General features: G+C 48.7%; 1 protein-coding gene and 1 long non-coding RNA gene across 4 annotated transcripts in view; one reads left to right on the forward strand and one right to left on the reverse strand.

The window, feature by feature from the left end:
* Positions 1-27,982, forward strand: part of RGS12 (regulator of G protein signaling 12) — a 177,442-nt gene that overhangs the window by 127,149 nt on the left and 22,311 nt on the right. The gene's annotated exons all lie outside the window — the stretch shown is intronic.
* On the reverse strand, positions 5,352-21,166 carry LOC143662975 (uncharacterized). Its single transcript, XR_013165686.1, has 3 exons — positions 20,669-21,166; positions 15,802-16,052; positions 5,352-6,860 (listed from the first exon to the last, which is right to left on the reverse strand). It is a non-coding gene; the product is annotated as an uncharacterized LOC143662975 (long non-coding RNA).

Here is a 27,982-nt window from a genome sequence, read left to right on the forward strand (position 1 = left end):
GATGATATGGTCCATGTTTTAAAATGTCAACTTCTGTGTGAGACCAGAAGAAGAGATGTTTATTTGGTATACAATTTCTATTTTGGGTAGGGCACTATCTAATTTAACCTGTATGGTCAGTTTATTTGAACACCATAATTGCATGGAAGCTTGAATAGGGAGAGATCTTGTTGGTTTGCACATTCCAGATGTGTGATGCCCCGATACATCCCAGAGTAATTCAGGCAGAGAATAAAAAGGTGTTTGCAAAGTTCCTTTGAGGGACTGGGGGAAAATGTAGAAATATAAAACTTCCCTATGTGGAGAAAATCTGATATTCTTGCAATCATTGGGGACTGCCAATTTGATGGGCCAGGCCCTTGATCTTGGGGTTGGCTCCTTATTCCTGCAAAGACTGGGCTAAGTCTCCTTATAGCTATACCTGAGTCACCCCAGAGAACCCCCTTCTGTTGCTCAGATGTGGCCTCTCTCTAAGCCAACTTGGCAGGTGAACTTACTGTCCTCCCCACTACATGGGACATGACTCCCAGGGGTGTAAATCTCCCTGGCAACATGGGACAGAAATCCTGGAATGAGTTGGAACCCAGCTTCATGGAACTGAGAAAGCCTTCTTGACCAAAATGGGGAAGAGAGAACTGAGACAAAATAGTCTCAGTAGTCAAGAGATTTCAAACAAAGTTGAGAGGTTACCCTGGAGGTTATTCTTACGCATTATATAGATATCCCTTTTAGTTTATGGTGTATTGGAGTGGCTGGAATGAAGTCCCTGAAACTGTAGAGCTGTGTTCCAGTAGCCCTGATTCTTAAAGATGATTGTATAATGATATAGCGTTTACAATGTGACCGTGTGATTGTGAAAACCTTGTGCCTGATGCTCCCTTTATCCAGGGTGTGGACAGATGAGTCCATACCCTGGATATAGGAGATAAATAAATAAGAGAGGGATAAAGGGTTAAAAATTTGGGTGGATGGAAATACTAGTGGGCAATGAGAGGGAGAGAGAAGGGTTAGGGGTATGGGATGTGTGAGAGTTTTTCCTTTTTTGTAAAGGAAACTGATCATGCTGATGAAGCACAACTATGCGATGGATATGCGAGCCACCGACTGTACACGCTGGATGGATTGAAGAGACGCGGTACAAATAGGTTAAAAAGAAAATCATGTGCCCTGGGCTGGTGTGCTGGTCCTGGTTCCCGGGCAGCCGGTCCCCGGCACGGGAAAGAGCTCTTCCTCTGGTGGGGGACAAGGATGGCCTCCTTCCCTGGGCCTGCGCAGCCCACACAGCGAGCCTGGGGGCAGCAGGGGCAGGGCTGGGGGCTGGTGGCCAGGGCACCCAGGGGGCTGGGACCAGCCGTGGCCAGCACACTGGGCGCTCCCTGTGTCCTCTTCCCTCCATCCGCCCCATGGTGCGGTGGTCACTGCAGGTCCTGTCGAGTCCCAGAGGGGCACGGGAGTGTGTGCGGGGGGGGGCGTACCAGCTGCCGTGTAGTGTGGGGCCCTAGAGGAGGCCTGTCCAGCAGGCCCCCGACCTCCTGGACGTGTCTGCAGGGCTGGCTGCGCCGGTACCTCTGGGCCAAAGGCGAGGTTTTGGTGATGGAAGGTGACGGGGGGGGGGGGGGGCTTGCAGTGTTTCTGCACGCAGGTGGAATCCTGCGATGTTGTTTGTTCCGCCACTGGCGGGAGGAGCTCCCGGGTCGGTATTTGAAGCACCCAGGCCGCTGAGCTGACAGCCCCGGCAAAGTTTCCCACTTAGGAACGGCCTCCTGGGGGAGGCAGCAGCTGGGCTCCGGGAAGTCAGGGGCCACTTCCCGTGGCTTGTGTGTGTCCTGCTTGCGGGCGTGAAGAAGGGGCATGGGAACAGAGGGGACCAGAACCGCGCTGCAGCGCCAGTGCACTGTGGCCCGCCTGCCCGGCCCTGCTTGAGCCCACGCCCCTCCCCGGAGCCCGTGTCCTGCTGCCCGGCCTCTCCTGCCGCGCCCGGTGCCCTCCTGCAGCCTCCACAGGTCAGCGGGCACACGCCATGCCCGGCGACCGCCACGCGCGCCAGGGTCCAGCTTCTCCGCAGCAGGCCCAGCTGTGTGGGAAGCAAGTGTCCTCCCGGCCGCTCGGTCCATTTTGTTATTTAAAGCTGCGTGTTACATTAAATGGTGCCAGCTTAGAAATGCCACCTCGCGCTACCGCACGCCGTTTGGTTCACACGTCCCAGGGGCATTTTGCAGTGACTGCTCTTCAAGTAATGGAAGCTCTCTGTCCAAGAATAATTTACTCTCAGGAGAGCAGACGCTGGGCCAGGGAAGCGCCGCGGCATTGCCCACCCCGCGAGCTCAGCGCATTCACCAGCCTGCCCGGCCCTCGCCCCTCCGCCCTGCAGCGGCAGTGACTGGCGCCGCCCAAGCCCGCCGTGCTGACCGCTGGTGGCTTTCCTGCCGCGGGGCCGCTGGCGCAGGCTTAGGGCGCTCGCCTGCGCGTTTCTGTGCACCGCACCCCGGAGAGGGGTGCGCGGGCCGCGCCCCCCACCCGGCGTGAGTGTTTGGGAGCCGTGCGCCCAGCGCCTCTTCTGTCCTCGCGGCGCCGCCATGGTGCTGGGCACCAGAGGCCGGACTGAGGCTCTGCCCTGCCGTCCCCTGCAGCGGGCGGCATCTGTCCCTGACCTCTGGCCGTTTGAAAAATCTCTGTCTTTGTGAAGTGCCTGCTCCACCGGTTTGCTCCTTTTTCTATCATATTGTCTGCATTTTCCTTGCGGATTTGTAGGAACTTATAAAAACATATATTCTGGAAACGGTTCTTTTCTTGGATTTGAGTATGCAAATGTCTTTTCCCTGCCTGCGGCTTACTTCTTCGTCCGCCCTGCGGAATTTTTGGCGAGCGGGCGCTCTTCCTCTAGCGTGATCCCGTTCGCCATCGCGTCTCCTTTATGGGGCCCTTCGCGCCCTTTGGGGGCCCTCTTGGCGCCTCCCGGGACCGCAACGCAATGCTTTATTGTGTAGCTTTTCACTTTTAAGTCTCAGGTCCACCTGAGGTTTTCTGTGTGTGACGAGGGTGGGTCAAGAGCCCCCTTTCTGTCCAGCAGCTCCCCCGGTAGATCCTGCTCCCCACCGAACTGGGGTGGCACGTCTGTGGCTCGCCCTGTGCTTGTGCGCCTGTTTCTGGCCTCTGTCCTGCTCGTTGCGTGTCTGTCCTTGGGCCTGTCCTCGTGCACAATCCCTGGGGCTTTGCACCTATGCTTTCAGTTCTCCAAGCCTGCCTGGTTGTTCCCGGCCCTTTACACGCCGTGAGGCCAGCTCTTCAGCCAGCAGCAGTCCCCAGGACTCACTGTGACATCTGTCCATACGTGTTGGGAGAGCGCACTCCGGGACCGTGTGGGGCTTTCACTGGAAATGCTGTCACCAGCCACAAATAGCTGCTGGCATAGCAGTAGGGCAGTCGAGTTTTAAAAATTGTTTTGTGATGTACATTTGTGCTTTCCGTTACATAACTACCTGCTGTCTTACTTCCCCCAGAAACAAATACTAAATCTGGGTTGGTTTGTTTGCCTTTTAAAAAAATCATTTCTTTCAGATGACTGACCTCTGTGATTACCTAAAACCAGCACTAATTGAGATTATTTCAGGCTAATGCCTCCCTAAAATAGACTGTTTCTCCAAGGAGGTGAGAGAGCAGCCTGTAACGAGCATGACGTCTCAAGGGCTTGAGGGTAAGGCGGCCACTGTACCTGCACGAGGCCAGCAGGCAGCACCTCACCCGTCCCTGGGAAATGTGGTGAGCTGCCCACTGTGGTGGAGGAAGTAAGGAGCTGTAAGAGGGTGCAGCGGTGCAGCCTGGGGGTCGGGGTGGCGGAGGGAAAGTGAGACCGAAAGACGAGTCAGGGTGATGCTAAGCTGACTTTGAGGAGAGGGAAGAACCAGGGAAAACTGGGAGGGGCAGCCGGCCTGAGACAGAGCAGCCAGGCATGGGTGTGTCACAGGAGCACAGTGGTGAATCACCAGACTTCTGCAGGTAGAAGTGTGTGCACGGCTAGTAAATGAGCATGGAATGCAGAATGAAGCTGGGGCTGAGGTATAAATCTGGGAGCCGTCAAGGTCTTGATGTAATCCAGTGCCCTGGTAGATGTGAACAGGTGGAGATCATGCGGTAAAGGCAGCTCTGAGAGGGAGAGAGGCCTGTGAGATAAGGGAAACCGGAAGCCGTCCTGGCGGGGGATATTGATTTGAGGGGTGACAGGACATACATTAAGTGAGAGAGTGGACTCTGGGGCCAGGCCAGCTTGATTTGGTGCTGGCTGTGCTTGCCTGTAGAATGGGCACAGCCTGGCACCCAGCTGTACAGTGGCCATGAGAATAAAGTGGAGCGAGTATATGCGAGGCCCTCAGCGTGCCCAGTGCGTGTAAGTGGCTGCGCCCGGTGCCGCCTTCACCCTCTGCAGCTGGCACGGCACTGGGCAGAGCCGCCCAATGCACAGGGTAGAGCCAAGCCCAGGACGGTCCCCAGGACGACGGGGCAGGCGAAGAGAGAGGCTGTTGGAGGGGACACACTCTCAGTTTGGTTTGTTAAAAATCCAACTTAAAGCAACACAGGAAAGTGGAAAATAATTAAATAAAAGAAGATAGGCTGATACTAAAAAAAAAAAATGCCAGTATAGCAATATTAATAGCAGACAAAATAATTTGAAGTGAAAATGTAGTAGAGAAAGAAAAAAGAGGGTAACATTCACCAAAAATATGGCACCACATTTATAAAGCAAAATCTGATGGACCCACACATAGAGCATTAAATTTATCAAGCAAAATCAGATGGGTAAGTGCTTCTAGTGGAGACTATAATGTATATTTTTCAGAAAGTAGGAGATCAAGCTAATAAATTAGTAAGATTACAGAGAATTTGAATGACAAAATAAATCTAACAGATCTCACTATCTATCAAGGGAACTTTATAGCCAATGCTAAATATACTTTCTCTCAAAGGTACATGGAATATTTATCAAACTTGACCATTTCCTAGTCCACAAATGTGGTTACTATAAGTTAAAATAATATTTATTGTATACAGATCACATCTGGTGCTACCAGTCACAAAAGAAAACAAAACAAAAAATCGTACCTTTGAAAATTTAAAAACATACTTCTAAGTAATCCAGGAGTTAAGGAGAAAATTAAGATGGAAATTAAAATAGAGTTTAGAATTACTTGACAGTTATACTACTGCACATCCATACCAGTGAGATATAGCTTTCAGAGAAAATGTGTAGCAGTAAACGTATATATTAGAAAAAATAAAAGTTTGAAAATACAGAAAATAAGCTTTTAACATAATTGGGAGGGAAAAATCCCAACAGAATAAATGCAAAATAAGGTTGAGGAAATAGTAAGGGTAAAGGCAGAATTAACAGAAGAGAAAACAAAACAAATAGTATACATCTGATTAATAAAAAGGCAAGTATTTGGTAAGAATAATTGAGAAAAGGGAGGAGAAGACAAAAATAACATCAAGAATGAGAAAGGGTTGCCAACTACAGTTAGAAGATAAAAAAGTTATAGGAAAAGTGTATGGTAAACTTTAACACATTTGATTATCCAGATCAGTTGGACAAATTTTAGGAAAATAAGAATCACTGAAGTTGGTCTAAGAAGTAAAAACTCTGATTAAATAAATTAACCCAGACAAAAATGAGTTGGGAGTCACAGGTCTCCTCCCAGACCAGTTTACAGCTGAGTTCACGAGTCGACTTTGTTAGGTGATGCTGAGACAACAGGTGACCCCAGATCTCGGAAATCTCTCAGTTGTTTTGCTCATGCTACATTTCTGTTGCCATTTGATCTTGTTTCTGTTGAAGTGTTTTCACTCCAGCAGCTGGGCAGTGGAACCGTTTCGGTATGGTCGTGACATTAAGCATCACGGGTGGGCAAGACGCGCCTTTGGCCTCTGTGGTGGCAGTCACGGTTTCACCCTTGCATGGGGATAAGCGCTGCCTGTGCGCCTCTGACCTCCTGCGGGGAAGTGGAAGCCCAGCGAAGGCAGGGCATTGCTGTGCGGGCCACCACCGGCCCGCTGTGGAGGGCAGGGCTTGAGCGAAGTGGGTTTCAGTGGTTGAGGTGGATGTGGCGGCGGGGTTGGCAGGGGGAGTCCCAGGTGAGCGCCAGAGCACGAGCAGGCAGTGCAGAGATGGTGGGAGGCCACGGGTGCTCTGGCCCCTCCCCGCCCTGGGGCCAGGGGAGCGGGGACCCCATGTGTGCATACTGGGGTGCCGGGCATCAGTCTTCCTTGGGTGGCAGCCTGGGGCGCTGACTCGGACACTCATCCCAGCTTACCCGGCACACCCGCCTGGTCGACAGCAGTGGCGGCTGCGGCTGCAGCACTGTAATGAAGCATCACCCAGGAGCGGGCGCTCGGCAGCACGGGGGTCTGAGGCAAGAGGGACTGGGAATTTCCTCGTCTGTTCGGGTCACCCCGGGAATTGATGGGGCCCCTGTGCATGGCCAGGTCGAGGCTCCCGCTGGCTTCTGACCATGGGGCAGCCCCTGAGGCTCTGCCTCCGTGTGTCCACCTCAAGGGGGGCCTCTGCCCTGTCGTCCTTGTCAGAGGAGACCCCGCCCCGGACGGCACTGTGCACTCAGGCCCCTCGGCCTTTCCCACGCTGCCCCTAAGCCCTTCTTCACCCTGCGCTGCCTCCAGTGGTTGCGTCTTTCTGTTCAGGTGTCCTGGTCCCGCCGTGGCTTTTGGGGAGGTTAGGGACAGAGCCTTCCCAGCAAAGCCCAGCCTTTGGGGTCCCCGGTACCTTACGTCCTTGGCTTCCCCCTGAAAGTGTCCTCCAGCCAGGGACAGGCTGCTGGGCAGTATTTAAGTTCCACGTGTGGCCCTGGGCACTGGAATAAAAAAAAAAAACTTAAATATTTTATTCATTGAAGTGGGAAAAAAATGAGTTTCACAAGGAAATTAATCAGCAAATGGATAATATAATTTACTTTTTGGTTCAAGTCAGCATGACAAATGAACTCTCCCTGGACTAACGTTTGAAAAAGTGCCGTGTCCCCGTGGGCGAGTGCTGGGGGCTCAGTGGCCGGGGGCTACCCCCTCTGCCAGCCCCTCCTGCTGGGGTCCAGGGCACCGAGCCCAGAGCCCTCAGCCCCCGTTCAGCTTCCACCCGGCGCGGCTCGTCCCGACACCTCCCACGCTGACCCCGTCGGCCCACTCTCCTGGCCTTGTGCCATCTGCCAGCCTTTCACCCATCTGCTTGGCATTTCACTCTCCAGAAGGACCTGTGTCATTTCAGACACAGAAACCGTGCTCAGCTCTGCTCTGCCAGAACACTTATAAATGAGACTTTTCCTGTACTGATGCCCAGCGAGACCGGAGAGGGGGCTCCTGTCTGGGCCTGCTTTCGCTCCGGCCCTCTGAAGGGCAGTCTGCCTGCCTTGCAGCGGCCAAATGAGCTGGGGACGCAGGGTGACAGGCTCCGTAGTGGGGGCCCCTGCAGCCACCGAATGGCCTCAGGCTCGGCAGCAGGTCAGGAGGTCTAAGCCCTGTTCTGAGGAGGGGCTTTAGGGCGCCAGAGACATTTCATTCTAACTATCAGTAGGGCTCCATAACTGGGCAGCTTGTAGGTTCAAGGGTCTAAGCTTGGCTTCCCGTGGGCCAGCAGCATGGCGTGGCATGTGGGGCTTGTACCCCCCTTGTCCGTGTGCCCTCTTCCTTCCCAGCTGGCCTAGCCCATTGGCTGGGATTCTGCATAAGACTTCCTTGGGGAAAAAAGCCTCTGCTTCATATTTGTGAAGCGACCCAAAGGCCATAAGCCCCCAGGTGGCTGAGTATGCGGTGGATGCTGGAACAGAGGTGGGGACTCAGAGTGGCTGCAGAGGACGGAGCTCGAGTGGGAGAGAAGGCGGCGGATGAGGCCGCAGCCTCCCTGCACTGCCATCTCCCAGTGCAAAAGCAGACAAGTTCCAGAACTTTAAACTCACGCTTGGCCTTCCAGGTTGCTTGTAAGTGGAAGGTTAGAGTGTATTTTATTTAACACCATGCTAACTTCTTTTGTAAATTTTAAGTAGTTAGATATATGGTATGAGATCATCTGTGCTCTCACCCTAAGCCCTGCAGGTGTTAGTTTCTCCCCAGTGGGAAACCGGGGCACAAGGGAGAGTGAGCCCGTGTGGCCTGCCGCCTCACTGCACCCCCAGGAAGGAATGACCGCCATGGGGCTCAGTGTCCACCCAAGCATTGCCCCAGAGCTGAATGTGTCTGTCACAGTGGCCCATGGCCGGTGTGCGCAAGGCCGGGTTCTTTTATTTTTTATTTTTTATTGATATAGATTATATATTCACATAGCATGTAATCATCCAGAGTGTACAATCATTAGTTCACAAAGTCATGCTGATTCAGCACTCATACTCATTTGTTAAACCCTACCTTCTCTGTATAGCTCCACCATCATCTTTGATCTTTCTCCCACTCTTTAGGGGTGTTTGGGCTATGCCCATGCTAACTTCTTCATGTTGGAAGGGGCTGTCGATAATATGGGGTAGGGGATGGAGAGGCTGACCAGGATTTATCTGGTCCAAGGGCCTGGTTCTTTTTAAGGGAAGAGACTGGCAAACGAATGCAGACTTTTAAAGAGAGCTGACATGCTCTTAGATCTCACTGAAATGTGCAGTTAAGATCTGTACATTTCACTGTGTGTAAACTGTATCTAACAAAGGACGTGTAGTAAATATTAAACTCCCTTTGGCAGGTTTGCTTTTTGCAGAGGTTCGACTCCTACTGCTACTAGCGCCTGTAGATTCTAGGTTTGAGCAAATGAGCTCGCCTGTTAGGGACAATGGAAGCCTGATTCCCCTCGGGTAGAACAATAGGAGGGAGAAGAAGACTAGAACAGACTTGGGATGTTGGACTGAAGGAATCAGGGTGAAGTCTGATGTATAGGTGTGGAAGTATGGAGATCTGTGTGTATGCATACATATGTGTATTTATGTTAGCATACATGCATACTCCCCTGCTCTGTCCACTAAGAAGCCAGGAGGCATGAAACCCCGGTAGCAATGAGCACACCTCATGTCCAAATCTTGGCTTTCAAATACCATTCTTTACTAAGAGGAATCAAAGACTCATCCTAAGGCTGGAGCAGGGAAAGGGTAGGATGAGTGTGAAACAGTTTTTTTTAAACACCAGAAAACAAGGCAGTGCTGCATCCATGATGGGGACACCTCAGAAAGACACCTGCTAGCTTGAAGGGGCTCAGCATTTAAAAAAAATATATATATATATATATTTATATACACACACCACTGATTATAGGTCATTGAGTAAAATGAAAATCCATTGAGTCCAACTCTCACATAAGTAAATGAATTAATAATAAGTAGGAGAGAAAATAAAGCTCTTTCCTACGGTAGAATGCCCCATGAAAATAGAAGAGAAATAATGGAGTTAGAGAATCATCAGTGAATGAAAGCTAGATGAACGGCAGAACAGTGGGTGGCACTCTTTTCCTGCATGGAGTCTTTGGACAACAGCAGAAACTGGCAGAGCCATCTTCTTTGGAGCTCCAGAAAATAGTTAAAGGGTTGCAGTAATTTAGTAAACCCCAAACTGGAACAAGACAGCTTTCAAGCACTAGAAAAAGCTCGTGGCGTCTGAGCCCCTCCCTGGCCCCTGCCCTGGCTTTGGTATCGAGCCAGCCTGTGCTCCCAGTTCGGGTCCCTGGCCCACTGCAGAGGGATCAGAATGGCGCTTATGCTTACTGGGCTGCATGCACGTGTGTCAGTCCAGCTGGGGCAATCGGAAGGACAGAACCAGGGCGCTTGTCTCTGGCTTGCTGTTCCAGAACTTGCCCTGGACATGGAAGCAGCTTGTAGTCAACTAAATCAGGGTAAGACATGATCATAAAAGATAAAACACAGTGACCTGGGGCAAAGGGACAGTGGCTTTAGGACATACGATGGAGCACCCGTGATGGGGAAAGATGACTTCAGATCCCTGTAAATGGAGAGAACTCCCAAGTGGTAGCATATGCTCAGGAAAGGACACATGCTGAGAACGGACCAGGGAGGACTGCGCACTTTGCCACAGACTGACATTCAGGGTCATCAGAAGGAAGGATAAGCTTGAAAGGAGAGTACCCAGCAACACAGTTTGCAAAGTCCGCAGCAGGTATTTTTTGTACTTGATTGCTTGTTTTTGTTGGCTCCTGACATTCAGATAAACCTCTCTCATTGGACTATATGGATACAAACTTAAGGAACAGACAGCTCAGGGACTAAATTCCAGAGTTAACACATTAAATACGAAAATTTACAGTGTGCTACAAATGGTAACAAGGCAAACAAACAGGAAATGATGGCCCACCCAAAAGAACAAGATAAGACATCAGAATGAAAAACACCAGACATTGGGCATCCCAGAAAAATACTTTTTTAAACTGGTCTTAAATATGGTCAAAGAGCTAAGGAAAACAAGGGAAATGAACTAAAGGAAATCAAGGAAATGATAGGTGAACATAAAGAAAGTATCAGCAAGAAGAACCAAACAGAAGTGAAGACAACAGTAACATAAACTTTTAAATTCCCTAGAAATCAGAGTGGAGCTGACAGAAGAAAGAATCAATGAACTCAAAGATACGACTATTGAAATAATTCAGACTGAGGAGTGGAAAGAAAAAAGAATGAAGAAAAATGAACAGAGGCTAAAAGACCCGTGGGGCAACATCAGGCATACTGGGATATGCATTATAGGAATCCTGGAAGGAGAAGAAAGAGAGAAAGGGACAGAAGGAATATTCAAATAAATAATGGCTGGAAGCTACCCAAATGTAACGAAGACATGAATATACACATCCAATATGCCCAATGAGCCACAAACAACATGGGTCCATTCAACGACATCCATGTTCAGACACATAATTATCAAAATATCAAATACCAGAACCAAGAGAAGAGGGAGCATTGATAGGATTAAGTGTTTATTTTTCATCAGCAGCCATGGAAGCAAAAAAGCAGTAGGATGAAATTTTTCAAGGGTTGAAAGAAAATAATTGCCCACTGGGAATTTTATTTCTGGCAAAACTGTTTTTTCAAAGCTGAAGGAGCAATTAAGTCACTCAAGGTAAATTGAAGCTGAGGGAGTTTATCGCCACAAGCTCTATCTTCCAGTGGTAAAGGGAGTTCTTCCGAGTAAAAGGAAAGGATGCTAGAGAGTGGATTGAGGCAGCATAAAGAAGTAAGGACCTCTGGTCAAGATAACTGCATGGGTAATTATAAATAACCCTACTACTGTGTTATTTTTTTGATATGTAAATATATTTTTCACTACTTGGGGGATCTAAAGCGAAGTGCCTTTAAAGCAATGGTAAATCTGTGGGTTTGGACACATAATGTATAAAGGTACAAGTTGTAACAAGAACAATGAAAAGGGGGAGCAGAGGGATACAGGAACATAGTCTGTGCATCCTGGTGAAGTTGATGTCAAGTAAAAGGAGATTGTTACAAGTTTAGGATATTAAATTTAAGCCCCATGGTGACTACAAAGAGCTATCTGAAAAACACAGAAGGAAATGAGAAAGGTCTCAAAATGGTTCACTTACATAAGATCAAATACATCTGAAAGTAAGCAGTAATGAAAGAATTGAGGGACAAAAAGGATGAAAGATTTTTTAAAAAAACAAATAGCAGAATGGCAGAAATAAGTCCAGCATTATCAGTAGTTACTTTAAATGTAAATGAATAAAATTGTCCCGTCAAAAGGCAGAGATTGGCAGAATGGATTAAAAAAAAAAAAAGCATGACCCAACCATATGTTGTTTATAAGAGACTCACCTTGAATTCAAAGACACCAGCAGATAGAAAGTGACAGGAGGAAAAAAATATTCCATGCAAATAGTAACCAAAAGAGTGCTGGGGTGGCTATATTAATATCATATAAAATAGGCTTTGATAAGGAAAAAAACTATTCCAAAGTCAGAGAGGGACTCTATATACTGAAAAATGTGTCCACTCACCAAGAAGATACAACGATTTTTAATATAGATGCATCTAACAGCAGATCTCCAAAATATATGAAGGAAATATGGGCAGATTTGAACATAGGAATAGACAGCTCTCATTAATATAGGAGACTTCATTGCAACAACTTCAGTAATGGCCAGAACATGTGGACAGGAGACCAGTAAGGAAACAGAAGACCTGAGCGATACTCGAAACCAACTAGGTCCGGGAGACATATACAGAACTCTTCACCCAGCAGCAGCAGAGTGCTCACCTCTCAGGTGCACGCGATCCTTCTCCGGGAGAGACGATATGCTAGGTTACAAAGCAGGTCATGATGAATCTTAAAAGCTTGAAATCTTGCATTTATTTTCTCCAGCCACTAATGAAGCTAAAAATCAGTAGCTTTCTATTGATTTATTTCAAACTAAATGCAAAGTGAGCCGAAAGGAGGAATGAAGATCAGTGTTGAGATAAATAAAATAAGGGATAAAGACAGTAGGAGAATCAATGAAAACAAAAGTTGGTTCTTTGAAAAGATGAATTAAATTGGCAAGCCTTTAGCTAGACCAAAGAGGATGCAAAAAAAACCCCCAACAATCAGAAATGAAAGGGGGGACATTACTACTGACCCCACAGAAATAAAAAGGATCACAAGAGGAAGCTATGAACATGTTTCTGTTAACAAACTGCACAACCTAGGCAAAATGGACGGATTCCTAGAAACACACAAACTACCTTCACTGACCGAAGAGGAAATAGAAGATTTTAATCAACCAATAACAAGTAAGTAAGGAGACTGACTTGGTCATCACAAAGCTCCCAGCAAAGAAAAGCTCAGGAACAGGCAGCTTCTCAGGTGAATTTTACAAAACATCCCAAGAAAAATTAACACCATCCTGCTCAAACCCTTCAAAACACTGAAGAGGAGGGAATATTACTGAGTCATTCTGTGAGGTCAGCATCACACCAATTTCAAAATGAGATAACATATGAAAAGAAAAGAAAATCACAGACCAGTATCCCTTTTTGAATATAGGTGTAAAAATCATCAATAAAATTCTAAGAAACTGAATCCAATAGCATACTAAATGAATTATACACCAAAATCAAGTGGAATCCATCCCAGGAGTGCAAGGGCAGATCAACATAAGAAAATCAATCCACATAATATACTACATTAATAGAATGAAGGAAAAACACTCATTTCATTGAGACAGAAAAGGCATCTGACAAAATCCAGCGCTGCTTCTTGATAAAAACATTCAGCTCAGAAGTCTAGTTACAGATGTAATCGTCCTCAACATGACAAAGGGCATGTATGAGTAACCCACCGCTGACATTATACTCAATGGCAAAAGACTGAAATCTTTCCCTCGAAGATCTGAGACAAGACAAGCATGCCCACTGTCACCACTGTTTTTCAATATTATATTGGAAGTTCTAGTCAGAGAAATTAGTAAGAAAAAGAAATAAAAAGCATCCAGACTGGAAAGGAAGACAGAAAACTTTCCTTATTTGCAGAACTCATGATCCTATATATAGAACCCCCCCCAAAAAAAAAACAGCCCACAACAAAGCTACTAGAGCTAAGTCAAGGCATTCAGTAAAGTGGTGGTGTACGAAATCAGTGTGCAAAAATCAGTGCTTCTACGGTAACAAAATAGTAAGGAACAATCTGAAAAGGAAATTAATTCCATTTACCAGAGAGAGGGAAAAAAAAGATCTAGGAATACATTTAACCAAAGTTGTGATGGTCTTGTACATAGAAAAATACAAAACATGGCTGAAAGAAATTAAAGAAGCCCTGAGTAGCTGGCAGGACATCCCATGTTAATGGATTAGAATACTTAATATTGTCAAGAGGTCAAACCTACACAAAGCAGTCCCAACCAGAATTCCAGCAGCCTTAATTGCAGAAATGAAAACACCAACCATCAAATGCATATGGAAAGGTAAGGGGCCCTGAATAGCCAAAAACATCTTCCAAAAAAAAGGAAAAAAGAACGAAGTTGGAGGATTCCCATTTTCCAACTTGAAAACTTATTACAAAGCTACAGTAATTAAAGCAACATGGAACTGACCCAAGGACAGACATATAGACCAATGGAATTGAGTTACAAGTTCAGAAATAAATCCTTACATTTATAGCCAACTGATTTTTTATAGTGGTGCCAAGTCCACTTAATGGGAAAAGAATAGTCTCTTCAACAAATGAAATGATGAAAACTGGAAATCCATGTTTAAAAGAATGAAAGTGGGCCCCTACCTCATACCATATACAAAAATGAACTCAAAATGGATCAAGGTAATAAATACAAGGACTAAAACTATAAAACTCCTAGAAGAAAACGGGAGAGTATCAGTATCATCAGGTCATCATATTAACCAACGGTTTCTGAGACCTTACGCCAAAAGCATGGGCAGCAAGAGGAAAAAAGAGATAGGTGGGACTACATCAAAAGTAAAAATGGTTTTATATCAAAGGATGCCATCAAGATATTGAAAACAGAGCTTTTGAATGGGAGAAAATATTTGGAAACCACGTATCTGATAAGGGTTTACTATCCATGATACATAAAAAGTCACGCAACTCAGCAAGAAAAAGACAGTCCAATTAAAAAATGGGTAGAAGGCTAAAATAGACATTTCTCCAGAGAAGATAATGAAATGGCCAAAAACCACATGGAAAGATGGTCAAAACCATTTGTCATTATAGAATTCAGATCAAAACCCCAATGGGATGCCAGTGCACACCCACCAGGGCGGCCCCCATTTAAACATGGGAGCTAACACGTGCTGCCAGAGTGCGGAGAGTTGGAACCCTCAAACACTGTTGGTGGGAAGGTAAAATGGTGCAGCTGCTGTGGAAACAGCTTTTCAGTTTCTCAGAAGGTAAAGTTTAGAATTACCACATGACCCACCAATCCCATTTCTAGGTTCATACACCCAAAAGTTGGGAGCAGGGACTCGGATGGAAATTTGCACCGCGATGTTCACAGCGGGACTATTCAGAATTGCCAAAAGGAGGGAAGCAACCAAGCGTCATTGGCAGGTGAGGGGTGAGCAGCGTGGTCTGTGCAAATGGTAGAGATTGTTCATCTGGAAACAGGAGTGAAGCAGCGACACTTGCTGCAACAGGAATGAACCTCGAAGCCTCATGCCGAGTGCGATAAGCCAGACACAAAAGGATACATGTTGTCTGATCTCACTTATATGAAGTCATTAGACTGCAAATTCATCGGGTCGGAAACTAGAACACAGGTTCTCAGGGGCGGGGGTGGAGAATGGGGACTTATGGTTTGATGGGTGCAGTCTCCTGATGGGAAGGTTGGTGCTGGATGGCGGTGACGGGGCACAGCACTGTGTGTGTACTTGACAGCACTGAATTGTCTACTTGAAAGTGGATAAAATGGGAAACTTGAGTTTGTATGTTTGCTGCCAGAATGAATTTTTAAAAAAACAACCATAGAACTGTACAACTCAAAGAATGTACCCCGATATAAACTATTGACTGTATTTAATTCTGTAATCATAGTGACACTTTCATCAGCTGTAGGTGGTACCACACTCATGCAAAGGGTGGATATTAAGGAAAACTGGTGTGTGTGGGGGTGGGGGATGTGTGGCTGTCACAACTCCGTCTTTCTACCTGTGATATTTCTGTAAACCTACAACTGCTGTCTGTAATTTAAAAAGAAAAGTTTGCAGAGGTACAAAATGCCCCTTGGTCTCGGAGCACCTCCCCCTCAGCTCTTACCACCATGAGGGGCATCGCCAGCTTCTCCTGCCCACTGCCCAGCACACACATTGCGGCACTGCCGTGACCTACCCTTGCCAGCCTCTCGCGGGCTTCCAGAACATTCCTGCCAAAGCCTGGGTGGCATTGGGCCAGCCCCACGAGGAACGGTCTTCAAAGTCACAGGCCTTGTCAAGGTCAAGGAACCGAGAGCAGCCTGGGAGTCCTCCAGGTTTAGAGGGAACGGAGACTTCGTGTGCACCCAGTGTCCTGCCGTCGGCGCCGGCCTGGGCCCCACACGGGCCCCGTGAGCTGCTGGTGGGCGCTGCGTGGGCTTCAGAAGCCTGAGGGGCAAAATGTGCTGGATGAGAGCGTGGGACTCTTTGAGGTAAGTTCGTCTTTAAGTCCTTTTCAGTTATTATTTTCTCAGAAAGTGCTGAGGTGACTTTAACGCCCTTTAAAAGCCACTCCCATGAAGCTGTCACTGTTCATAAGCAGTGGGGGCCAGCGCACGCGGCCCAGCCACCCCCAGCCCGCTGGTGGCCTCACCCAGTCCTTTGTGAGCTGTTGCCCATCCTCTGGGCACCAGGGCCAGTCAGGTCTGGGGACAGAGACAGGAACGGCCACAAAGTGGAGAATGTCCATGGTCCACCCTGATGGCAAGGGTGCTAGGCCGGTGTGTGGTGTCTGGGAAGCCAGCCCAGAGCCCCTCACCCTCCCCATGGGGCCAGGCCCTCCTCCTGGGTGGGGGACCCAGCCTGGCCTTCCTGCCCGGGCCCAGTGCTTGTGGGTTCAAAGGGCTCTGCCTTGATGGAGCTGCTGCTTTCCTAAGGAAACACCTACTCCCCATGCCACGGCAGTTTTGGTGGTCAGATTCCGGTTTAAAGAATAGGTTTTACATTTACATGATTTTTCAGAGTTTGGAAATGAGAACTCAAAAAACACACAATTATAACAAAAAGCTCTAAGTATTTATTTCTCTCTTCTCCGCTGCTAGTTTAATAAAATCCCCAATTGTGGCCATTATGCAGTTGCTGGAGCCCAGGGCTTCCCTGAATGCCTTTCCCAGCAAGCGCGTGAGCACCCACTGCCTGAGCAAGCAAGCGAGCACCCACTGCCCAAGCGAGCACCAGTGGCCTGAGTGAGCACCCACTGCCCGAGCGAGCACCCACTGCCTGAGCAAGTGAGCAAGTGCCTGCTGCCTGGCCCCGCCTGAGCTAAATAATTCATGCTCCTGTAGCAGCAGCAGGCTGAATTATGCATGCCCTCCCGAGGTGCTTTGTGAAGTCTGCTGGGTTTCTGCTCCCTGGACTGGGAAGGGAGAGTGCGGGCTGGGGGCTGGGGCAGCCCAGGCCTCACCCTCCTGGGGGAGCATGTGTGTGCAAACCATGGTGCCCCCTGAGGCTGGGGCCTTCTCCTGGGGTGCCCCGGGCCAGGCCGGCTGACCTGGCATGGATTCAGAGGGCTGGTTTGCAGTGAGTGGTTGGAAGTATTTGGTCAGATGGCACCACACTGGCTCTTACCGGCTCCTCCCAGGTAAGGCCCGTCCCGTCCCTGTGCCTTGCCCAGCTGTCAGGAGACTCACCTGCACAGCCCTGAGGTATGCACCTGGGACTTCTGCCTGCGCCAGGAGTCTCCCAGGTGTTTCTGTGGGGTGGTGAGCTTTATAACTGACTTTGAGTTGTGATTTAAATACTGAAACCAGGTCAGGTGATGATTTGGGGGTTATTCTGGTGAGACAATATTGGCATAAACCATGTGTTAATAGAATTACCTGCAAACTCGTAATTCCAGGGTGACACACCTGGGCTCTTTGTGACCTGTCACTTGCCTGTTTAACCAGCATGTTAACTAGTCCTAGGCAAGTCCAAAACAGACTTTAAAATCCTTCCAGCAGGGAAGCACTTCTCTGACTCAGACTGGCACCATTGTAACAACACACCGTGGAAGGTGTTCTCCGAGTGGGTGTGCGAGGGCAGCCTCTCCTGTGGCCCAGAACACCGCACATGCTTTCACCTGCACCTGGGGCTGACGGGAAGCTCGGGGCAGCCACCGTCGGGCACAGGGGCCCATCCCGCCTTTGTCCTGCCTTGAAGTTGGGGTAGGCGTTGTGACATTTGCAGGGACTCTCATCGCAGGCAGTGCTCTCCGCTGTTCATGAACTCTTCTGCAGATGTGACTGGAGCAATCCACCGCAGGCAGGAAGGCGTGGTGGGTACGAATCCTCCTTGGAAACGGACATGGGAGAGGAGGTGCTCTCCGGGCCACACATGGAGCAGGACCAGGCTTTGGCTCTCAGCATCCCCGCCTGGCCTCGCTGGCCTGGGTCTGCGCTGCCCTGTGCCGTCCCCCAGCGGTCCTGTGCTCTGCAGGTTGCGGGCACGCAGCCTGTCCACGTGGAGTTGCGACGGACAGCCCCCCTGTGGCTGTTTCTTTGGACACTGCGGGTGTCCTCTTATCGCTAGGTGGGTGGGGACTCTGGGGAGGGAGTCGGGCACTCTGGGTCCTGAGCTCCCGCTTCTCTTCCTGGACCTTCTTCCTGGACCTCCTTTCGCAGTCTCCCGCGTGTGGGCTCCAACCCTGAGAGGAGCTGTGCGCACAACGCCCAGCTGCGCGCTTCCTTCTTGACGGCATCACCCTCGGGAAGCTGCGGGCCTGGTGGAGCGGCGGCCGATCCCTCCGCTGCCGACAGAGGCGCCCGTGAGGGCCTCGGAGCCGCGCAAGCCCCAGTCCCGCGCCTTCCGCCCTCCTACCTCCTGCGTGGAAGCCGTGTGCTTGCAGCTCAGAGGACCCGGGGTCTCACCTGGGCCCGGTGCGGCCTGCCTGCTGCTGGGCTCTGCACACCGGGCTGCATCTATGCACGCTTTAACCCGAGTCTGCGGTGGGAAGAGGGGGTGAGGCGGGGGGTGGGGGGGGGTGGGGGGGGGGTGGGGGGGGGTGACCGGAGGCAGGGGCGGCCAGAGGCGGGGGTGGGGGGGGTAGGGGGGCAGCAGCCAGGGGCGGCCCGGAGGTTGGTTCACTGCCCTGCCATCGAGACCATGGCGTGTAACACACATGGGATGGGGGTGGGGGTCAATATTTCCTCTTTTTTTCTGTATTTTAAAGTTTCTTTCTAGGTTAGAAGTTCTAAGTGACATTTGTTTATTTATGAGTCTTAGAAAAGAATTCCTGTTTGCCGAATCTTTTAAAAATGAGTTGAGCCCATATGTGGGTCATCTTTAGCCTACAGTAGTATTCCGCCAGCATTCATTCATTCGTTCAACAGATAAATAGCCCCTTGGATGTGTCAGACACTGGGGTTCAGGACGGACAGGCCGGCTTGGGGTGCAGTGAGGAAGGCCCCGGGGTGGGGGTGGGGGTGCGAGGGCCAGGAGACAGGTGAGGGGTGGCAGTTGGGTGGGGAGGACAGCGGGTAGGAGCTCGCGAGGCGGGGCTGCTGCAGGAGGTCCGGCAGGCCTGGGCGTGGGGGCCACAGGGCTGACAGTGCGGAAGCAAACCCTGCTGGCGAGGAGCCAGAGCCCTGCACCTCGATGGGCCCTGCCAGCCTCCCTGCCGGCTCGCCCAGCGCCGCATGGGGCCGTCCACACTTTTGGGCAGACCCTGTCCTCCCCTCGCCTGCCTCCACTGTCCAGGCCCCTGGCACCCCGATTCCAAGGAGCCCACCAGGGAACAGGAGCCCCCTCTAGCCATTCTTCCAGTCACCGCCCCGACGTGCACGTGGGGCTCCAGCCGCATGCCCTGCTTCTCCTGCGTGGGCCTGGCCCTGCTCGTCCCCTTGTGGGTGCTCTGCCCCGCTCTCCAAGGTGGGTCAGCTTCTCTTCGCCCACCACGTCTCAGTTCACAGTTCACTTCTTCAAGGAACACAGTGGGAGGAAAAGTTTTATGGTGTATATGCTTTAGAGCATTTTCAAAATTCATGATTTCATTTTGTGAGGCTTGCCTCCCAAAATCAAAATGAGATTTATTAAGACTGCTGACACTGTCACCCTTATTTGACCTGGGAAAAGCTGAACTGCTGGAGGCCACAGACCTGGGGAGAAACGCTCTAATTCCGGGCCCCTGCGCTGCCCTGCCTGCCGAGGCCTGGGGGAGGCCAGGTAGGAGCTGATCCCTCTCTCGTCCTTGGGTCTCGTAGGGTTCCATATGTCTAATACTAGGTGGTCCCCTACAAGGGGCGCACTCCCAGATTCACTGCAGAAACAACGGCCAGAAGGCAGTGGAATGACATATCGAAGTGCTCAAAACATTTACACACACACAACAAAAAACCTGTCAACTATCGCTGAGAAATGAAGGCAAAATGAAGATTTTCCTGGCTAAACAAAAGACTGAGAGAATTTGTTGCCAGCTGACCAACTATTTTAGTTTCTGAGTTGCTCGAGCAAATACCATGAAATGGATAGAGTTAAATAATGGGAATTTGTTGGCTCACGGTTTTGAGGCTAGGAGAAGTCTGAATCGAGGCATCATGGAGCTGACGCTTTCTCCCCAAAGCTGATGTCCTGGGGCTGCTGCCTGCGTCCCTGTCTCCCCTGCCATGTGGCGGTGCCCATGGCAGTGGACACTGCTCTTTCTTTCCAGGCACCATTGCTCTCAACATCTTGCTTCCCGTGGCAGGGATTCTCTCTCTGTCTGGATCATTCTAGTTATGACAGGCTCCCTACGAGGATTAGGGCATCCCGACTGGCTGGGCCCCTCTTCAGCTGGAGCGGCCCCCCAAAGGGTCCTCCTCGCAGAGATGGGCTAGGTTGAAGATCGTGTTTTCTGGGTACACGCAATTCCAAACCGTCACACCCCCATTCTAGTTTGCCAGCTGCCAGAAGGCAACATACCAGAAATTAAATAGTTTTAAAGGGGGGAGTTTGATAAGTTACAGGTTTACAGTTCTAAGGCCATGAAAATGTCCCAATTAAAGTGAGTCTATAAAAACATCCAAATTAAGTCTCCAACAAGAGGTTACCTTCGCTCAAGAAAGGCTGATGAGGTTCAGGGTTTCTCTCTCAACTGGAAAGGCACGTGACGATCGTGGCAATGTCTGTTAGCTTCCTCTCCAGGACTCTTGCTTCGCAGAGCTCCCCTGGGCATTCTCCTTCCTCTCCAAAGGTCACTGGCTGGTGGGCTCTGTAGCTCTTATGTCTCTGCTACTCTCATCACTCTCCAGCTTTCTCCAAAATGCTTCCTCTTTTAAGGGATTCCAGTAAAGCAATCAAGACCCACCTGGAATGGGCGGGGTCACGTCTCTGTGGAAATAACCTAATCAGGTTTCCAACATACGTTACTGAATAGAGGTTAAAAGAAATAGTTGCTCCTACAAGAGTGATTAAGATTAAAGCATGGCTTTTCTAGGGTACATAAATCCTTTCAGACTGGCATACCCCCTTGTGAGAAATGCTGCAGGAAGTCCTAAGGGTTGAAATCAAGTGATCTAGGCTGTAATTCAAATCTGCATGTACACAGAGAGAGCACTGTATGGTCGTTGTGTAACTGTGAAGAAAGCAGTGCAAACACAGTCCCAGTTTGCCGGGTGTCACGACGCATGCCAAGCAGCCATTGGCTCCCATGAGGGGTGTACTAGGAATGACCTGGATTGTACTGAGAATGTACTAGTATGTACTGGGAGTGTGTCGGGATGTACTGGGAGTGTGTCGGGATGTACTGGGAGTGTGTCGGGATGTACTGGGAGTGTGTCGGGATGTACTGGGAGTGTGTCGGGATGTACTGGGAGTGTGTCGGGATGTACTGCGAATGTGTTGGGATGTACTGAGAATGTTTTGGAATGTTTCAAGTCTGGAAGGTGGCTGCCTCCTGGCTGGCTCGCCACGACCTTAGGTTTTCTCTGCCTCATGTTGCACCCAGCGTCCTCTTCTTCCCCGGGTCTGTGGCCCTGGGCTCTCTTTGCAAGGCAGTCGTCCACATTAGGGGACCCCCTTGTTAGGTGGGCTGCGCCTGAGCTAAAATGCCGTATTCCCAAGGGCCTCTTCCAGGGCCCCACGGAACCCAGGGGAGGGCGACTGTTTGTGGGTATGTGATGCGCCCACCACACACACCTGCTGCTTCTTCTTTTGGATCTTAACTAATTAAAAAAGCAGTTGTATAAAATGATAGGTGAACAATGTATCGTTGGGCCTCCAGCGTACAGATGTGTCATCTACATGTAAGATACTTGCCAAGAAGAGCCCAAAGGAGGTGGGAGGAAACGTTTATGAGGCTAAGGAAATGGTGCAGAGGGAAGTGTACTAGTTGTGACAAGGTGGTGTGGGCCTGCAGCTGGAAGGCGTGGAGTATGTGCAATAAGATTAATGGGGAAGCGGCAAAGGGAACTGCTAGACAGGAGTGTGGTGTGAGCTAGCGTGAGTCTGAGCTTGGTTTTAATTAGGTGTACATGGTAAAACCTAGGGCAGTCACTAAAAAACAAACTATATAGTAAAATTAAAATGCTATGTTAGAGGGTGGGCCACAGTGGGTCAGCAAACAGAGTCCTCACCTGCCATGCTGGAGACCCGGATTCGATTCCTGCCCATGCAAAAAAAAAAAAAAAAAAAAAAAAGCTACATTAGAAAATATTAACATGATGCAAGAGAAAGCAAAAAAAGGTAAGGGAGAGGAACAAAAAAGACATGAGACAGACAGAAAACAAAAAATAAAATGGTCACAAAGGCCAAGTACCTCAATAATACTAATATTGATGGATTAAACTTGTCCAATCAAAAGGAGAGGGACTATCAAATTGGATTTAAAAAACACACAAAATATATGCTCCAACTATATGCTGTCTACAGGAGACAGCCTTTGGATTCAAAGATACAAATAATTGAAAATAAGCGAATGGAAAAAGATATGTCATGCAAACAGCCCCAAAACAAAAACAAAACCAAAGCAGGAAAGCTGGATAGCCATACTGATATGGGACAAAATATGATAAGTGTGCGTGCACCCAAGGACGTATGCATACTGAGGGGGCAAAGGGGCAGCTGGTCAGTGCCACTGGTGGCTGAAGACCTGGTGCCTCTGTCTCCTCAACGGACAGCACTGTGTGACGAAACCAGCCGGGCGCTGGGGCCATGCTGCGAGCCCCCCAGCCCTGGCAGGTGCCGACAGAGCGGGAGGGGCCCCTCCTGAGGCGAGGAGCATGTTCTGATGGCCCGCAGCGCTTCTGCACCCCTCTGGGATCTGCGGAAGGCCCCTCTGGATAGGCGAGGGACCTGCGTGTGAGCTGCAGCCCAGGAGGCTGCGTGGAAGGGGAGTGCCCCTGCTCCAGGGCAGAGTGCGCCCCGGTGGGTTGCTGGCCTCTCGGGAGTGCAGGGGCTGCCGCCAGCCACCCGTGTGCCACCGTCACCCTAAACTGTCTACCCCCACCCCCACCCCGGGCCTCTGTGTGTGGGTCTTGTGGGTGTGGGCACTGGGCGCCGTCATACAGGCTGCCGCGGCTGAGACCAGCAAAGCGCCATCCCCCGGCCCAGACCTCATTCACTCACTGCAGCGGTGGGAGCCTCTGGGGTCCACGCTTTCCCTTCCTCCTGCTTTGCCAATCTGTTCCTGCTGCAGTGCAGCAGCTGTGCTTCAGCCGCATAGCAAGGCCTCGGCCTCTGCAGGTGCCCTTCCCTTGCAGCGCATGCAGACCTGCACCCCTGGAGTCTTTACAGCCTCTGTGCTGTCCTGCCTCAGTGAATCTCACTTTGTCTTTCCTTAAAAGCCTCTCCTTACTCGAGTATCTTTAAAAATGTCCCATGTTTTGTTTTGTTTTTAAACATTATTTTATCATGAAATATAACATATATAAAGAGCAAAAAAAGAAGCAGCAATAGTTTTCAAAGCATACTTCAATAAGTACTTATAGAACGAATCCCAGAATCTGTCATGGGCTGTCATTCCACCACCCTAGATTTTTTCTTTTAGCTGCCCCAAAAACTGGGGGCTAGAAGGAGTATTAATGTAGTGATTCAGCAGCCATGCTCATTTGGTGAATCCTGTTTTCTCTGTTATACCTCCTCCTTCTCTGATCCTTCTCCCGGACTATAGGGATTTGGGAGGAGTGCCCATCCTGGCTTTCCCATGTTGAGAAGGTGTGAACATGAAGGATAAGGGATGTAATATATCGATAATCCTGGAGAGGCCGGTCCCTCTGGGTTTCAGGATCTGTGTGGCTTAGGCACCCTTTGGGAGTAGCCCTGCTTTCTTCTAGTATTTCTCTTATCTGATCTTTTATACATAAATCTTGGGTCCATGTGGGGTTTATTTCAGTGTATGTTGGAAGGAAGGACCCAGCTTAATTATGTTTGAGATGGTTATCCAGTTTTCTCTGTCCTGTTTATTGAATCATCCATGCCCCATCCCCGGTGTGAAGCTGTTTCTGGATTTTCTGTTCTGTGCATTTGAGAAGCCCAGCTGTTTCCCCGTCTGCACCCTCACCACCCCCAGCACTCTGGGTTTGTAATGTGTTCCAGGCCAGTCCTGACTCATTGATTTTTCCTGTTTCCTTTTTCAAATTTTCTATGTTTATTTTGCACAAAGAACCTTTGAACTTGGATTGTCTAGGTCTGAAAAATACTCTGTTGGGGAGTATGTTGGGATGATCTATTGATTGGGGGAATTGATGTATTATATTATGTCCCCTTCATCACTCCTATTGCTGGACACAAACATAAAGACCCCCAGCCCCAAGCAGTGTGAGTGTGTCCTCCATATGCACACAGCATGGAGACGAGGGCTCCCTGGGCACACGTGCGTATTGGGCACTTCCAGATGGGGTGGGGGCCGGCTGCCCTGCAGGGGCTTCTCCCAGAAGTGGTTCATACAGCCTGCAGGCTCCACTGGCCCCAGAGAAAAGCTAAAATTGTCCTTTTCTGGTCTTATCACATGACTTAAAATTTTGACTCTTATTTTACCATTTCTGAGCTCTCTGAGTTATTTGATGCCTCCTTGCCGGGCTGCTTTTCTAATCTCTAATCTAAATGGTGTTGCACCCTGAGCTGAGAGGTGGGGCCCTGGGCAGGGCAGATAGTTTGAATCCCTGGGTCCCAAAAGGGCCCTTCTCCTGGGAGTGGGCTGTGGACACACAGACCGTAACCTGCTCTGCCCTCGCTGTCCTCTCCCGCGGGTCAGGGATAAACGGTTTCCATTTTGTGTGGTTGACCTCGAGCTGGGCAGCTCAGGAAGGCAGGCACCATGGTGTTTGGTCAGTGCTTGCCGCGGAGGCCTTCCTGTCCCGCTGCTGCCTAGCACCATGGCGACGCCCCGGGCCTGGTGGTGGCCTGGCCTTCGCTGTCCCCCGGAGGGCCAGGCAGCTGCCCCATCGGACGTGCCGCTCCTGCAGCAGCGGGACACGCTCCCTGGAGGGTGCGCGGCGGCTCCCCAGCATCTGCACAGAGCTGGCCAGGCCCTCCCGCACGCCCCAGCCCGGCCGGTCCTGGGGAGCCCTGCACTGCCAGGAGGGAGTGCTGGGGAACTGGAGCCATGCCCCCCACTGGAGCCATGCCCCCCACCTTGCTGCATCCATCAGGCAGGCTGAGGACAAACACACACACACACACACACACACACACACACACACACACACACACACACGGCCTTCTCGAGGAGAAGCAGGTTGTTGGTGGGGGCTGTTATCCTGTGGCCGCCTCGGCCCACCTGCAGAGGCATGCAGGGGCCTCCCGCCTGGTGCCCACTCCCCAGGTGCCTGCAGCAGCCAATGAGCCCCTCGCAGGCACGGGCGGCCGGATGTGGGCACTGCGTGTCATGCGCCTCAGTTTCCTTTTCAGGATGTTTACTATTGGCATGTAAAAACCCGGCAGCCTCAGACATGCCTGTTTTGTATCCTGCAACTTTGCTTTTTTTAGTAGTTTCCCTGTATTTTCTTTGTTACTTTCTAAATAGGATCATGCCATCTGCAAATGGGGATAACTTGACTTCTTTCCACTTTGGATACATTTTATTTCCTTCTCTTGGCTAGTTGCTCTTGCTACAGTGTTGAAAGGCAGTGGTGATGTGGCATCTTGTCTTGTTCCTGATTGTAGGGAAACACTTTCACTTTTACCACTGAGTATCATTTTTGCTGTGGAGTTCTCATAAATGCCCTTTATCATGCTGAAAAGTTTCCATTCTATTCCTAGTTTTCTGGGTGTTTTTATAATTAAACATATTGGGTTTTTTCCAAATGCCTTTTCTGCATCAGTTGAGATGATCATGTAGTTTTCCCCTATGTATTAATTCTACTAATGTGTTATATTATTTTGATTGATTTTCTTATTGAGCCATCCTTGCCTTCCTGGAATAAATTCCACTTGGTTGGGGTGTATATACTGTTAGATTTGGTTTTCCATTATTTTGTTAAGGATTGTTGTATCTATATTCATAAGGAATATTGATCTGTAATTTTCTCTTCTGGTGCTTTCATTGTTTGGTTTTGTTATCAGGGTAATTCTGGCCATATAGAAGAATTTAGGAAATAATCCCTCTTCTATTTTTTGAAAGATTTCAAAAAGCATTGGTGTTAAAGCTTTCAGTGTTTGTAAATCCAGTAATGAAACCATTTTGTCTTGTACTTTTTTTGTTGGGAGGTTTTACTGATTCAGTCTCTTTACTTGTTAGAGGTGTGTTGAGATTCTCTATTTCTTCTTGCATCTGATTGGGTCATTTGTATATTTTTAGGAATTCTCCATTTCATCTAGGTTTTCTAATTTATTGCCATATAATTGTTCATAATACCCTCTTATAATCCTTTTATTCATAGGGTTGGTAGTAATTTCCCCAGTTTTCATTCCTGGTGTTAGTTATTTGTGTCTTCTCTTTCTTATTCTTTGTCAGTGTAAAACTTCTCAGTTTTATTAATCGTTTCAAAAACCAACTTTTGATTTTGTTGATTCTCTCTTATGTTTACCTATTTATCTCTTCTCTAACTTTACTGTCACCTTCCTTCTACCAGCTTTTGGTGTAGTTTGCTCTTCTTGCTATGGTTTTCTTAGGTGTGATGTTAGTTTGTTGATTTGTGATTTTTTTTCTTTTTACTGTAGACAATTAGAGACATAAATTTCCCTGTGAACGCAGCCTTTATTGCATCCCATAAGTTTTGGTGTGTCCTATTTTTGTTTTCATTTGCCTCAAGATATTTCTTTCTTTTTTTTTTTCATATTTCAGGTGCAGCTTCATTCAGTGTTCCAACATAGTTACATTACACTTAGGTATTATTGTGCTGTCCATTTTTGAGTTTTTGTATCTAGTCCTGTTGCACAGTCTGTATCCCTTCAGCTCCAATTACCCATTATCTTACCCTGTTTCTAACTCCTGCTGGTCTCTGTTACCAATGATATATTCCAAGCTGATTCTCGAATGTCGGTTCACATCAGTGGGACCATACAGTATTTGTCCTTTAGTTTTTGGCTAGACTCACTCAGCATAATGTTCTCTAGGTCCATCCATGTTATTACATGCTTCATAAGTTTAGTCTTAAAGCTGCATAATATTCCATCGTAGGTATACGCCACAGTTTGTTTAGCCACTCTTCTGTTGATGGACATTTTGGCTGTTTCCATCTCTTTGCAATTGTAGATAATGCTGCTATAAACACTGGTGTGCAAATGTCCGTCTGTGTCTTTGCCCTTAAGTCCTTTGAGTAGATACCTAGCAGTGGTATTGCTGGGTCATAATCCATTCTGCCATTCTATGTCTTTTGATTGGGAAATTCAGTCCATTAACTTTTAGTGTTATTACTGTTTGGATAATATTTTCCTCTACCATTTTGGCTTTTGTATTATATATATATCATACCTGATTTTCCTTCTTTCTACACTTTACTCCATACCTCTCTCTTCTGTCTTTTCGTATCTGACTCTAGTGCTCCCTTTAGTATTTCTTGCAGAGCTGGTCTCTTGGTCACAAATTCTCTCAGTGACTTTTTGTCTATAAATGTTTTAATTTCTCCTTCATTTTTGAAGGACAATTTTGCTGGATATAGAAGTCTTGGTTGGCAGTTTTTCTCTTTTAGTAATTTAAATATATCATCCCACTGTCTTCTAGCTTCCATGGTTTCTGCTGAGAAATCTACACATAGTCTTATTGGGTTTCCCTTGTATGTGACAGATTGTTTTCCTCTTGCTGCTTTCAAGATCCTCTCTTTCTCTTTGACCTCTGACATTCTAACTAGTAAGTGTCTTGGAGAACGCCTATTTGGGTCTATTCTCTTTGGGGTGCGCTGCACTTCTTGGATCTGTAAATTTAGGTCTTTCATAAAAGTTGGGAAATTTTCAGTGATAATTTCTTGCATTAGTTTTTCTCCTCC

The sequence above is a fragment of the Tamandua tetradactyla genome, chromosome 19 (assembly GCF_023851605.1).
Source record: "Tamandua tetradactyla isolate mTamTet1 chromosome 19, mTamTet1.pri, whole genome shotgun sequence".
NCBI lineage: Eukaryota > Metazoa > Chordata > Mammalia > Pilosa > Myrmecophagidae > Tamandua > Tamandua tetradactyla.